The 15,723-nt window shown below is 31.5% G+C and overlaps 1 protein-coding gene across 1 annotated transcript in view; it reads right to left on the bottom strand.

Annotated features, from left to right (window-relative positions):
* The window catches only part of LOC126734782 (zinc finger protein 608), a 171,146-nt gene that overhangs the window by 110,386 nt on the left and 45,037 nt on the right, over window positions 1–15,723 (bottom strand). Inside the window, exon 3 of the mRNA XM_050438505.1 lies at window positions 30–56. The gene's annotated coding sequence lies outside the window, so the exon portion shown is untranslated. The remainder of the gene's footprint in view (window positions 1–29; window positions 57–15,723) is intronic.

Here is a 15,723-nt window from a genome sequence, read left to right as displayed (position 1 = left end):
TAAAACCTATTAGAATAAATTATACTTACACTAGAAGTTGAAATGCAGATACATACCTGAAAATTAAAAACAAATATCAGTTTATCAGTTATTATCATTATCAATAAGAATAATCAAATTAAAAATCATATAAAGTATGCATTATTTCATAGTTAAAATATATTATGTTAAATTCCACCCAGATTATAATTATGCATATCTCCGACAATTGCCAGACAATAATAATTATTCATATTCTATGAATATCAATCAAATCATAATTTGATATACAATGGTGGAAAAAAGAATAGAAACTTTTTAAAACAACGAGTATATTTGTTTCTACAACTTATTATAGCATACACATTATCAGTATATGAATAAGAGAGAAAGCCAATTATTTTTCAACGAAATAATTATTGCTGGAAGCAATATTTTAAAATGATAAGGCATTTTCAAATGACCATGAAAAATAGTTCTTGCAAAAAATTAAAATTTATTATAAAAAAAGTATTGAATTTTTTAAAGCTTTTTCTGCTAATTATTTGTTAATTTTTTAAGACTTACCATGCAAGTTCAAAAAAAATTCAAGATATTTGTTGAAAAATTCACCTTAGGAAATGTTTTTATATATTTTATTTAAAAAAGTAGGGCCTAAAATATACAATAATAATTCAATATGTATATATTAACCCCGCTTGTAGAAATTCGACGCAAGTAAGTTTCGACACAACGTAAAAATATTATATTTATATGTAATAGCGTTTTATTATGATAAAACGCTATTTTTATAACGCCTCGTAATTATTTTTTTATTTATATTTTGACTAATGATTTAAACACTGAGAGCAAGGGTCTCGAGCAATCATTCAACAGTGGTCAGATCATTTTTTTTTTTTAAATTGAGTTATATGGATATATAGCGGAGTGTTTAGCTGGTACTGAAATTCAGAGTGGAATGTAACGTAATAATTGTTTATAAAGGGTGCTGAAACCTTAAGTACAATGTTATAGCGGTGCCAAAATATTTTGAAAAATTTGACAGGAGACATTAATATCCAAAGATTGCTTTCAAAAAACTAAAATAAGAAACAAGTTTTAGCTCTGTGACCATTTAAAGATACCAACAATTCGATTTTCAATTGGTAATTGAAATACTTCATAATTCAAAATCATAGGTGTTCTTCGAACATTTAGAGGCTAGAATTAGCATTGCCGTGGAACTATGGGCCGTTTGTTTGCTTGCAACATCTCTGATGCAATGATGACAAATGCTAATGTAGAAATGGCAAAAAAGCACTCTTTATAATATCATATAAATTTGTCAGTTATTTTGACAGGCGCAAAATAATACTATTCCTCTTTAATACAATATGAAGCATTTTCTTTTCATAAAATATGATAAGATACTCTATAAAGAAGTCAACATTCAAAGTTAAATGAAAGTAGATAACGTCCCTATATTAGAGGAAAAGGCAATAAAATCGCAACGCTGGTCGATCGCATTGTTGATTCCATTGACACAAGTAATTTTACCAGTGACGTCGTCAAAAAATATTTACATGATAAACATTTATTATTAATAGATTATGCTTTAAATTATAGACAATATTACCGTTCATGAACTCTTTATGCGTTTTTTTATTGTACTTCATTAGTACTGAGTATTAGTATTGAGTAAAGGTACTTATCTAATAAAAAGCATGTTTATGGAAATAAATATTTTATAATTATTATAGATTTCTTAATAAGTTTTTATTATTCTACGTATGATTACCCCTTGATATGATGTTATGACAATATCGGTATTTACTTGTAAAAAGATCGGCCTAAATCGCCTTTTTCCATGGTGCGGCACAAGTTTTTACTATATCGTAACAGTTCAAAAAAACACTGAAATGACTCAACCAAAAACTAAAGAAAAAACACAGAACTTCCCAAATGCCGAATGTAAACACAAAGCCGTTTGTCAAGATGACATTTCGCAAGATGACATCCGCTTATGCCTGCGGAGTTGCCATTTCAATTTTTTTAGAAGCGGTTTTAGGCATAAGAATGTTAATAATAAGAATGTTAATAAGTTTTTTTTGCTTTGAAGATGTTATTTTTGTGCTTAGAATAACTTATATCTATTTTTACTTGTTATTGTTAATCCAAAATCTAACATCAATAAGATAAATTAACATTATTATGTATTGATATATAGCTAAAAATTTTCTCTTTTGAAAATGCGTGTAAACTTGACAACAGAGAATCGATGAATATTTTTGTAAACAAAACACCCCCCTTCAGGAACATGAGTTCCCTGTGCACATGTTGAACTCAAACAAAGTTGCAGTTTACTAATTCTAGCCTTTCAATGTTCTAAGTAGGTGTTCCATAAGAAAAAATATATTTTTATTCGTAGCGCTGTTATGAATCACCCTATATATAAAATTGTTACTTATTAAAATATATAAAAAAAAATAATTTTTTTAATGTGGATTTAACACGCGGTAAAGTAGTAGCATCTTTTCATAAATGCTTATTCTTCTTCAATTTTTTCGTTTTTAAATGACCCACGATAAACGACATCGCTTACTTCAATAAGACCATCCATCACACTTTACGTGTATAAACATCAAGTTTCACTTAAATCACAAAAAAATATACAAATTTAAATATATAAAATTACTGAAAACAATGTTTTTCAAATAAACCAATCAGAATAAAGACGTCGAATCCTATAGTGGAAGGTCTAAATGCCTAAGGAAAGTATGGTATTCTTTATCATGTTATGATATTCTTTATCATTCTTTATCATCGGTTTGATAAAACTGTACTGGTAACAAACAGGACAACGGTAAATTAATATATATATAAATAATATATACTAAAAAAATTATGAAACATTTTAAATTAACTTTTTTTAACTAAATGAAATTAATTTAACTAAATTAAATTAACTTATCTTTTTTTTAAATTGAACATTTTAACTCCTTTTAGATAACAGAGCAATTGCATACATAAAACATACATTGCTCTAGAATATAGAATTTCTAAAAAGCCTTCATACCTATAATTGGAAAAGTCCTCCTTTCTATTAAAACCTACTTCAATATTCCAACTTGAAACATTCACTTTTCTATTCATTTCTATTTCGCCCCCTTTAATCATGAAACCACCACACCGGGGCAATAACATATTTTACAGACAGTAATAGGTTATGTAAATACCAGTAGCTCTATAATTCAAGCAAACTAGCACATTAAAGAATCCCACGATTGCTCGAGTCACGAAACCGTAAAAGAACGATCTTATTTCATGGTTTTGTAATTTGTTTACGCACGGACAAGCTGTAGCAAATCCGTCTTTTTTTATCTGTTAAACAATAACGAGCTCTCAACCGCGAATTGTTATTTATCACATTAACATGGGTGTATGTACAGGATTACATTGTACATATTAAAATCCTTTTAAGGCACACACGTCAAGCAAATTTCTGTCGATTACCTTGACTCGACCAAACCTAAAACATAACCTTTCTTTGTAACCGCCACAGGTATGACAGCGTAGATGTCGAGGTAGATAAGACTAATACCTGTTTATATTATGATATTAAGCACGTTATTAATAATTAGTCACGGATATATGCCTACATATTTTACAAAAGCCATTATTGTTGTGTAATGGACCTGTTACCACCTTAATTTATTTAAATTATGTTCATATGTAGGTTTACGTGTACCTACTTAAAAAAAATAATATAATTAAAACATTTTGACCATTGATCGGTTTCAAGCAATATTAAACTATTAAGTAATGAAATATGTTAATAGCCCAGAATTAACTGGAACTTTCAAGATAATATAGGTACGCTGGCAATAATGCATTACGTTTTTATGTAAATGTTAATAAATTGTGACAGCGATCATATTTGCTATGTGTGCTTGAGAGTTGGGTGCGTTATGCGAAAGCAGATCAAACACATGGAAACACCACAAAATATTTTCATCCAAAACATTTGTTTTTAGTCTACTAGTCTCAATCAAATTTGTTAATTTACCCAATTAATTGTCGCTAATATACTTACGGAGCGACAGCCTTGTAATGAAACTTTTTGCAATCAACACCCTACCCTGTCTTTAATATCTTGTTTTCTGGCGCGAAATCTATATGAAAAGTCTGCACTTACAGGTCATATAATTCATACATCAAATTACAAAACAGTGTCAAAAATTTAAAAAAAACATATAAATAAAGCGCATTCGCAATTCGAATTCAAATACACGAGGTACAACATACGAGCGATAAGTACATATTGAGCTATTTAAGTCAATGGGTGGTTGCAGTATATTGACCATACCCCAATTTGAAAACTATTTTAGTATTGTTGTAAGTGTCAGATATAGTATAGGAAGCAGGAGTAAAAAGTCGGCGGACAGATTCACAGAACCATATTATGTTTTGCAATATTGGCTTACATATACTTTTGCCTATTTATAAATTTCGTATAATGTTCTCAAGTCGTTCTCAAAAATGAAATTGGCAATCGCAAACTTCACAACAGTCGACACAAGCGTTTTTCGTAGAAAAATAGCTGTATTCCAAAATGGGAAGAAACTGTTAGATAGTTTTCATGTCAGTGCAATGAAAATTAAATTTGGCCATAATAAATTATAAATAATTATAGTCTAAATTCATCACTCAAAACTAGGAAACAAATTTAATTTAAATTCAATATTTGCTTTACTTAAAATTATTCCATGCAAACTGTTGTTTCTTGCAAATGACATTGTAGCTATAGAGTTATTCATGTTAATTATTTATATAAATTATTGCTATTATTAATTAAAATTAATAAACAAATAAATATGGAAACTCTTCTAATACTGTTTTAAGTGACTTCAAGCTGAATATCGTAGTCATCGAAAGTGAATAGAATGCATATTTTGCAAAGTATATATTTTTGTGATATATCAATCTCAAATGTTTTCTTAATTTTCTCTATTGTGATTTGTTATTGTTGTTACTGTGATTTGTTGTGTGCAAGAGCTAACCTCAAAACCCACAAAAAAATCGGCAAGTCAGGAACTCAAAATAAGTAATCTGGAAGCTCTGGTCCAACAAGGTGCGCAGAAAATTGAAATATTAAAAGAAAACTTAAAAATTACGGAGGAAAAACTCAATACAGAAATTGTTTACCTTAAAAAACTGCTTGATGAATCGTCAAGCAAAAACACTATTTTGCAGCAGAATAATCTTTTGCTGATCCAAAAAATACAGACTCTGGAGCAGGAAGTGCGCACTAAGGAAGTAAAAAACTCTGAACGGGATCTGCCTCAGTCGCAAGCAGGGCCCCACGATCCGAGTAAATTGGCGGGAAAACAAAATAAACAAAAACAAACTGAAGTGTCACTGTCATCAATGTTATCAGTCATTGAACAACGTGATGATAGCGGTAGCTCGAGTATGGTCCCAGTACCCAGACTGTCCAATGCCGCCTCTTCATTACAATCTTCTGAAAATCCGCACGATGATACTCCAGGTTTCGAGCCTGGCGGTGGTGATGCCTGGGTGCTTGCAAAAGGCAAATATCTCGTAAGCAACACATTCAAAACTCTGAAACAGAATCCCTATCAAAGAGGCGAAGCTTTGAACAACATCAAGGAAGACAAGAACGTCGATCTTTAGGAAAAAAAACCTTAAAATTGGAAGTCGAGAAGATCATGAAACACAATTTCAGAAAATAGAAGCGTTTGGGTCTTCTTATCAAAAATTAATGAAACTATCACCGAAATGGACATAAAAAATTACGTTACCAAGCATATCAATTGCACTGATGTCTACGTTAAACAGTGTATTCCAAAACAAAACCAATCAGACAAAAAAAGTTTATGGTAGGAGTGACTCCAGAACTAAAGGATACAATCTACAGCAATTCCTTCTGGCCAAAGAATGTTGCATTTGAAAGGTTTAACTTCTCACTTGGACGGAATTTTTTAGATGGACGGAAAAATCTGAACCAGAATCTGAATTAGAGGGAGTTGCCCGCATACACCCGACTTCCAATCTCAAAATGATGTCTCTTAACATCCGAAGTTTGACAAAAAAATTGGATGAGTTGGAAATCCAGACTGAAAACAAGAATTTTGATATAATATGTCTATCAAAACATTGGCTTCCGCAACAAGCAGTAGAAAGTTACTCTCTGCCTGGATTCCATCTATCCAACAGTTTCAGCCGTACTGAAGCAGGAGGAGGTGGAGTCCTTATCTACACCAGAGAACCGTTTCTTATAAAGAAGATCCCAACTATAGACAACATGTCAATAGAGACACACTTTGAAGTCGTTGCGACTGTGATTGAAGCCTTACAGGTTGTAGTTTTGAGTGTCTACAGATCTCTATCAGGTAAAATAGAAGTGTTCTTTCAGAGTCTTGCTACAGTTCTAAATTTCTTATTCCATAGACGCAAACGTACCTTTATTTATGGTGATTTTAATATAGATCTACTAGCGGATAACCTTATTTCAGCCGAATTCACCCAACTTGTCAGCACATAAGACTTTAAATTCCTGGTAAATAGCGCAACTAGAATCTCAAAAACCACAAAAAGTAGTTGCCTTGATAACTGCATAACAAATTGTGCAATTAATTGTAAATGTACTCTATGGGACACTGTCAGATCATATGGCTATTACTAATACATATGAATCAATAAATAAAAGTACTGAAAACACCCACACAACGGTCTTAGAGTTCAGACCGTATTGTGGAGAGAGATTTTCTCGCTGTGTTACTTCATTACTAAACGTTGACTGGTTGTTGGTACTTGACAATTGTAACATTGACAATTCTTTTGAAATATTTCTTAATGTTCTAATGTCTATTATAGACTTTCATATTCCCAAAAAAACTAAAACAATTCTCACCACAAATAAAGAAAAAAAATGGTTTAATAATGAACTGAAGAGATTGAGAGATAACTTAAACTTCTTTTCTACCTTAAATAAACATAACAGTACTCTAGATCCCTCAGAATGGCTAAAAATTCGTATAAAGGAATATAAAACTAGAATAAAACAAGCGAGACACTCGTATTATACAAACAAAATAGGAAATAGTCATAACAAATCCAAAACCATCTGGAACATCATTAAAGAAACAAAAAATAATGATCCTAGTAATTCGAAATGTAATGTAGCTCCCGACGAGTTTAACAAATTCTTTATGAATATAGCTGACTCAATTACAAATACACTGCAAAAATCTAATGACCCTGTACAATTTACAGCAAAATATGTACATAACAATTCAACAGTATTTCTCTCACCTGTTACCGAAATAGAGGTCATTGATCTTTTAAAAAGTTTAAATGATAGTTCTGCTCAAGACATCTTTGGTTTGAGCAATAAAATATTGAAACAACTTGCAAATGGTTTGGCCCTACCACTATCTCTAATAATAAACAAATGTTTTTCATCTGGTACATTTCCACAAAAGCTTAAAATAAGTAAAGTTGTTCCTACATTTAAAAAGGGTAATATGGATGATCCAGAAAATCATCGACCCATATCAATAATACCGATATTATCCAAGCCCATTGAGCTCTGTCTAAACCAACGTCTCATATCTTTTTTTGATAAACATAATTTACTTTCACCAGCGCAGTTTGGCTTTCGAAAAGGAAGATCCACTGCTGATGCACTCAGGGTAATGGTAGACTACCTCGTTGATGCATTTGAGGGGGGCAAGACAGAAAGTTGGATTTTTATGGTATCCGGGGTATTTGCCTGGAACTTATCCAGTCCTACCTTTATGAGCATCAGCAGATAGTGACTTGTGGAGGAAGAACATCCTCCATACTTCCAATAACAACAGGGGTGCCTCAGGGATCAATCTTGGATCCTCTTCTGTTTTTACTTTATTTAAATGAATTACCCGCCCACTTCTCAGAGGTGATGTCTGTACAAAATGCGGATGACACAACTCTTCTCAGTCGGCATTCAGATCTGAATTCCCTACAGAATGGAACTAGTGCAACACTTCACAAGTTAAAAGCATGGTTCGCTGACAATAATCTATGCTTGAATCTAAATAAAACAGAGGTGGTTAATTTCTCTTTAAGGGAAAGACATCAGAGAATAGACGCGATCAAATTTCTGGGTGTTTATCTAGATAATAAATTATAATGGAAGAGCCATATAATGGATCTGGCAATAAAACTCTCGTCGCTTCTTTTTCTGTTGCGCAGAATTGTTCAATTGGCGCCTCCAGTAGTATGTAGAACGGCGTATATGGGACTTTTCCAATAAAAGTTGTCATATGAACTGTTATTTTGGGGTAACTCGGCTGACTGGCAGAGTGCATTTAAGTTGCAAAAATCGGCACTCAGAATTCTAGAAGAAAAAACCAATAGATAGTTGTAGACCTTTATTCAAAATTTTAAAAATCATGACAATGCCTGGCCTATACATTTACCAATGTCTGATGTTTGCTAGAACACACTCTTTTAGATTTAGCACAGTAAATAGTAGGCACTTATATGACACCAGACATGGGGGAAATCTCTTATCTCCACAACACCGGCTTAGTCTGATAAAACTTTTTCCGACATCACAAAACACCTACATTTAAATAGATTTAAGCAAATAACGAAAAACCTGATTTTGGAGATCTGCCCATACTCATTGGACGAATTCTACAATAGTCTTTAACCTAGTCTATCAAAATTTATCGAATATTATACTTTCATACCTGTATAACAAATGTTTCATACATACTTAGTGAGCATTTCTGATGCGAACCAAAATTGTATTTTGTTTTATATTGTGAACAAAATGTAGGTTTTTTTGTTTGCTACGTTACGTAGGTAAAACTCGAAGATTAATGTCTCCCTTTATGCACTGTATTATTGGCGTTTGACAGTCTATAATTTTTGACGATGCTAAGCTGTTGGATGTATATGAGCAAATAAAGAAGTATTATTATTATTATTATTATTATTATTATTATTTCATTATGGAGATCGTTTCAATATTTTTTATTTTAATTTTTAACGCGTTACAATCGGAAGACTAAATAAAAGCATAACTGGTTTCTCACGGTCCAAAATAAGATTGACTTTTAATATTTTTGTTGCCTTCTAATGTTTCTATTCATATAAATAATATCTTTATTATGAAATACACAAAAATCCTTTTCTATTGAAGCATACCAAAGGAGCTATACTATACTATTTGTTAACAAGACCAGTATGAGTGACAATCTACACACATCACTTACTCAACTGACTTACATATTATATGTCTAACCATAACTCTTCACTAAAAACCAATTATCTTGAAACCTCATACCTGAAATCACAGTAAATATTAATAAACGACCGCTTAATAGACACGGTTGCTTTACGGCTACCTTGGTTTATCAGTAATTTGTTATAAATCAGGTTTTGTGGCATACCATATGGGTAATAAAAAAATCTATAAAAACAAAACTGTGACTAGATACCAGACCTATCTAAAGTATCTTCATGTTTCAAACCACAAAAAAAGGGTCATTTTGAATAATGAATAGTAATCATTTGATCGAGAGTGATGATGACTTTTGAAGGACGAAAAAATCTTCACTGCATAATAAAAAAAGAAATTTATTGCTAGACCCTTGTAATAAAAAAGGCAATTAGAAATATCGTATTAAGTTGCACTGGCGGTGATTGAAAGCCTCGTTATGACGCTATTGAATGTACGTAGGTTATAAATCATTGTTTTTCTCACTAGAAGTTCTTGACATATAAAGCTGCATGTAATGAATTAAAGATACCCTCGATAAAGATCATTACGTGTTGGTTTTATAGATAAATGGTCAGGGTTTTGGTTTCGATTTAATTAGATGAAGATATATTAAAATACAACAATAATAAGGTTTAATCAAAAACAAAATAAATTAACAAGATAATTCCAATTCAATTATTCACAACACGTAGGGCTTGTTGTTAATATTACTAATAAATTTAAATTAAAAAAATATATTTTTTTTGTTTTAAGTGAATTGTTTTTGTTATCCCTTTTGATAGTACGGTTAGATAGAGTAGCCCTGGGCTGGATCTCGCTGTAGAACAATCACACAAACTCCTAAGATTATCTAAGATTCTGATGATTCTGTATTGCTCTTAGGATCTTATATTGAATACAATGATCACTGTTTTGGTACACTTAAGAACCAAGTTCTTTTCATATTTATATTGCTACATTCTCATTACTGTACTTGTAAGCCTGGTTAATATATTCAGCTGTAAGACTGACCAAACAGAAATCAATAATGATGACGTATCATAAGGAAACATCACTGGAAATCCCCTTAAAATAAATGTATCCTAATTATACAGGATGTCCCTTAAATAATGGTAAATAATTTAACAGCAGAGTCTATTTGAAAAAAAAGGAGGTTTAGTTAGATTTTGCAAGTCCGAAGGTCAAAGACAACCAAGATACAGGGTGGTAAACTTAATGTATTTTTAGCATTTCTTTTTGTTTTAGACAAAATTTGGTATATGGTTTTGTTTTTATATGGCAAATTTAAAAATTAATCTTTTTTTAAATTTTCCAATAGAGGGCGCCACGAGCAATATTCTGATTTTTTTTAAAATAAACTTTTTAGGCTTGCCGTAATTTAACTTTTTATTCAAAATATACATGGTACAAACAGTTTTGCTTAAAAGATATACTTTTTACAAAAATTTCGCTACGATTAACCTTTTTCGAGATATTTCCATTTAAAATTCAAGACACTCAACAAAACCGATATACATACTCTTTTAAACTGCTTTTTCACACTTCAAATGAATGATAAAATACAAAGATAACATAAAAATTATAAATATTTGCCATTCAATTATCGACAAATATGCCCGAATCTTCAAACATAATTGTTCATTTCGAAATGACTCATTAGCAGTTAATATTTTCACCATTATTTGCTCTGTTTATTGTATTTTCGTCAACATTTAATATCATACATATGCAATAACCTAATGGGTTAAAGTCTGGACTTCGTGCGGGTGATGATAAGGGTCTTCGACTTCATACACAATAAGTAACAATAACTAACAGAACTAATTAGTAATATAACTTTACTAAATGTGTGAGTTTGAATTTTGATAACCACTCATCAACGTAACTGACAAGAACATTAACCCTAACGGTTACAATGACATGTATGATAATTCATCTAGTCAGACACAGCCTACTTAATAAATATTTTAACCTGAAGTAGGAAAATAAAATTCTAACTCAAGCGCACTGAAAACTTTAAATGTAAATATCTTGAAAAAGGATAATCACAGCGAATTTTTTTAAGTACTTACATATCTTTTTTTAGCAAAGTTATTTACATACTTTCTATAACAAAACTTAAAAGGTTAATTTTAAGATTTGCCATATAAAAACAAAACCATATTCCAAATTTGGTTAAAAACAAAAATAAATTAAGTTTATCAACCCTGTATCTTGGTTTTTTTTTGACTAACATTTAAGTACGTAGTAAACACAGTATTTTTTAATTTTAATTCAATAAATAATATAACGAATAATAAATAAGTGACTAAAATATTTTATTAATTGTATAACAGGCGTAGTGGATGAGGAGCAGCGAAAAGCAGGCTTAAAAAGCGATAGCCTCACAAGGCTACAATACCACACTTCTAGATTCAGAAATATACTTCAGAGGATAACTTGCAGAGACATACAATGGGAAATGCAATGCTAACATTTGTTTCAGGCCTCCATGCAATACGCTCCATGCCGAATGCTTTTTCTATATCAATTAATATTAGAGCTTTTACGTCTCTTCTGTTTTTATTATCTGACATTTTGGATTAAGTTTACTTTTTTCCACCACTATATCTAAAATAATCATGCTTTTTGTTCGTGTAAAACCGCCGGCACCGTAAACCAACGTGGATCGTCATCTAATTCATTCTAATCCTTTTATTCGAAGTAAGTGAAAAATAACAATACACAAAATAATCAAGATAAAGTAGACAAAAAAACATCCGTTTTCCCATAGGGGCAATCATTTTTCTGTTACTGATAACGATCAAGAAATACCGTATCGAAAATAATACCACTTTGGTTTGTTCAAACAAACCCAGAGCCGCACCTGACGGCATCAAATATCCCACGCTCGACGGAGCAAACCCATCAAAATAAATCCGCAATCACATTCCCGATAGATCCTAACAAAGTACGATAAAAAAAAATCCGGGCGCTGTTATCGTTCTCAAACAGCATAAATCAGAGCGGTAATAAACCGCCCACAGCTAATTCCAGTACACCCAATAACGTAACGGCTGATTGGCTGGTTTCCAACTTGTTAAATGGTCTCTGAAAGTCAATTTGTGTTACATTGTCGATCTAAATTACACACGTATCATGGCTAGTTCGACTTTGTTTTAAATTCATTAAATCGTCGAATTTTATGTAACACACATGGATTTTTTGTAACAGATATTGCGTTGTATTTCGTTAATTTTATTTCTATTAGATCGATTAATTATGATAATGGTCGTAAACAATACATCACGTTTTTTACGTGGAAAATCGCCGGGTCATCTTTGACATACAGAGTGGTACTGTCAATATGCAATTTGGTTGTGCAAAGCATTGGTGTGCAAAGATGCAAACATCAAAGGATCTTGAGAACGGGCATGCAAGTCGACAAAAGTAATGTAAACGTGCATTTTACGCCGAAATGGAAATACGGACCCGGTGTTTTGTTCTACTTATTATTTTTGCACTAGTAATTTCAGTTAATTTAAAATCTACATAAATTACAATAAATATCTTGTTTTAACACAGTAAACAATTCGTCAAATTATTTTTTAGACATTCTGTACTAATTAAAAAACTTATCATTACACTGCCGAATATTTGTGTAAAATTTGTCGATTTTTTTCTACACCACTTTCAAAATATGGATGCCTTCAATGTTTACGTTATACTGACTCTCGCAAAAAATCTTCTGCTTCAAGACCACAAATAATTCTTAGCAATGAAGACATCAAGTCTCGAAGCAATTAAATTTTGGAATTTTTCTTAGTGCATATCCGTTTTCAACGCAGTGTGTATCGCGTAATCCCATGCGGTAGAAACATGCGTTCGTTTGACCATCCGTTGAAACCGGATCGTGTACACCCGCACTTTCCTCGCACCATAAACATTCAAACTATGAAAAATACTATTTAATTTATTTAAAATGTTATAATTGCTAATTATAAAAATTTGCTTAAGCTCATTAACCAATTTCCAATTGATATTTAAGCTTTAAGACTGTTTAAATTAACTTTATTTCAAAATTAGTCCAAAAACTATAATGTTAAATTTCTCGTAGAATGTGGGACCATTTTTAATAAAATAAAAAGATAAAATAAAAAGATATGTTATTAATTTCTATTTGACTTTAATAAATAATTAATAACAATCCCTAATTTTAAATCAAAATAATTATTTCTTTTCATATTTTTTGTAATGTTTTGATTCCATAGTTGTCAAAAGTCAAGTTCTGGCCAATCATAACCCACTATTTCCCATCCAATACCCCCAGTTTGCTGATGTCTGGTGCTAAAATGTTAACATTTGAGGAGTTTAACAGAAGCTGCCTTTAGAAGGTCCACTTCTTGGTTTTTTTGCCGATTTGAACTCGAAGTCAAAACTTACCTTAGTCTTGGTATCTTAATCCTCTGTTTTTATTAAGTACCATCTTGCCTTAGTGCAGATTTAAAAAGATGTTTATTCAGCATTTAAGTTTTTTGTCAGTGTCTGGAAAAAAACCAATTTACATTGGTAAGTCCCACGATTTTCATACTATTCATTTATGGTTCTTTGGTTTAATGAATTTCACAAACTTTGCATATCTTTTATGGTGGGAAATATGTTTATATAATAATAAAACTTAGACATAAAAGCTTCATACCTTTGGCTATTTCTGAGTAGTCCCTACTCACTGGAGTCTCTTTTCCGGCCTTTTTTTGTGCTTTAAATCGTATTTGGAATTAAGGTAATTCCATACCTTGATGTTGTGGTGCATAGAAGAGCAAGTACCAGAGAAGTCTTGTCCACACTCCATGTGTCTCTCGACTTTTTCAAATTTGTCTTGAGCTACATTTGACTATTCAAGCAAGCACACAAGAGAAAAGTCCCTTTTAGGATTTATAGCTTTAACTTTTTGAATCTCTGCCAAGTTTGTTTCTGTGCCTGAGACCTGCTTGAGGTTCTACAATACCAGCAGCTTCACCTATATAAAGTCAGGTTTGCTGCATCTTGTGATGTAGTAGTGGGCTTTAGAACCCCCTTGATGGGATCACTTTTTACAAATTTTATGACAAATAAGTGATAGCACTTACTTAAAGTTCTCAAGTATAAAAGACAATCACCTCTTGATAAAAGCAACCTAGGCGTTAGCATGTATCCGAAATATCCTTTAAAGTCATTATCATTATTTAGGCTTTGATCTAAAATAAAAAACACAGATTTATTTAGGGTGGATTTATACTTGTGCTTACAATTAGATATTCTTGATACGGGTAAGAAGGTAACTTAAAGGCAAATTGAGCATAATTATAAAATTATAAAGAGTTTATTGTATTTAAGGTATACAACACAGGTTGCAGATAATATATATTTTTTGTTGTGTTTTCCCTATGCCTATTAGTTTTCTTGAGAGATTTCATTTCAGGTCTTAGACGTTGTCTTTAGTTATAGATTTCCTGTTTTGGGTAAGTATAGCGGGATCTTCTTTTTCATCAGGGATAAGACAGGTGGCGCTTCCTTATTTTAGTTCTGTTTTTACTACCCACGCCAGTATACCTTTTGAGTGATTGTGTTAATCGGTTTCCCTTTAAAGTTGATCCCTTCATCACCTGTTTTTGATTTCCTCCTGCCTTCTCCTCTCCCTTCCTTCCTCATTCCTGTTCACCCCTTTTCATAGTAACAAAGAGCGTTCCCACATTTAACAATATAGCCTTTTTCATCTTTAACAACCCATAATATTAACATTTATACTATGTTTATGTTTTTAAAAATATAAATAAAATCGCAGTAAAATCCTGATTAACCGAAATAATGTGGACCTCTTACGTGTACTGTTAATGTTACTTTTTTTTAGTTCGACCTAAGTAAAAGCCTTTTGTAGAGTTTCCAATCCATTAGAAGAAGAAATTTTAGGAGCAATATTGCCAACGATTTCGAGCTCAATTCTTTATATTTACTGCAGTAATGGAAAGTATTGAGACCTCGTTGTATAATTACACAACATTTGTTCAAAATTGGATATTCACAAATATGTATGGTCTTGAGCTTAGTAAATATCTTCATAACTTCATATTTTTTGGTGTGCTTATGTAAATTTTCATTGTTCTTATCAATATGTTTTAAGAAAGTTTTAAGATTTTTTCCCTTACTGCATCAGATATCCATTATTCCATATTTTAAAGGATGACACTTTCAACTAAAATACCACCATTATCAATTTGGTCCAAGATGTTCCAAAAGCAATAGTCTGTAACTACGTTTGACATTTCTTAATAGTGATTCATTCAATATTCAACTGATATAACATTAGGAGAAAAAAAAACTCAGACTTATTTCTCCACTTCTAAATTGCTCCTTACTCGGGCGGTTTGACGAATCGTCTAATAGCAGAATACATTTTCTCGAATATCCACCGTGTTTCGAATAAAATATTGTTTTATCGCCGAAAGAGCATT

Source organism: Anthonomus grandis, chromosome 4, assembly GCF_022605725.1.
Source record: "Anthonomus grandis grandis chromosome 4, icAntGran1.3, whole genome shotgun sequence".
NCBI classification, from domain to species: domain Eukaryota; kingdom Metazoa; phylum Arthropoda; class Insecta; order Coleoptera; family Curculionidae; genus Anthonomus; species Anthonomus grandis.
This window is presented reverse-complemented; position numbering and strand designations above follow the sequence as displayed.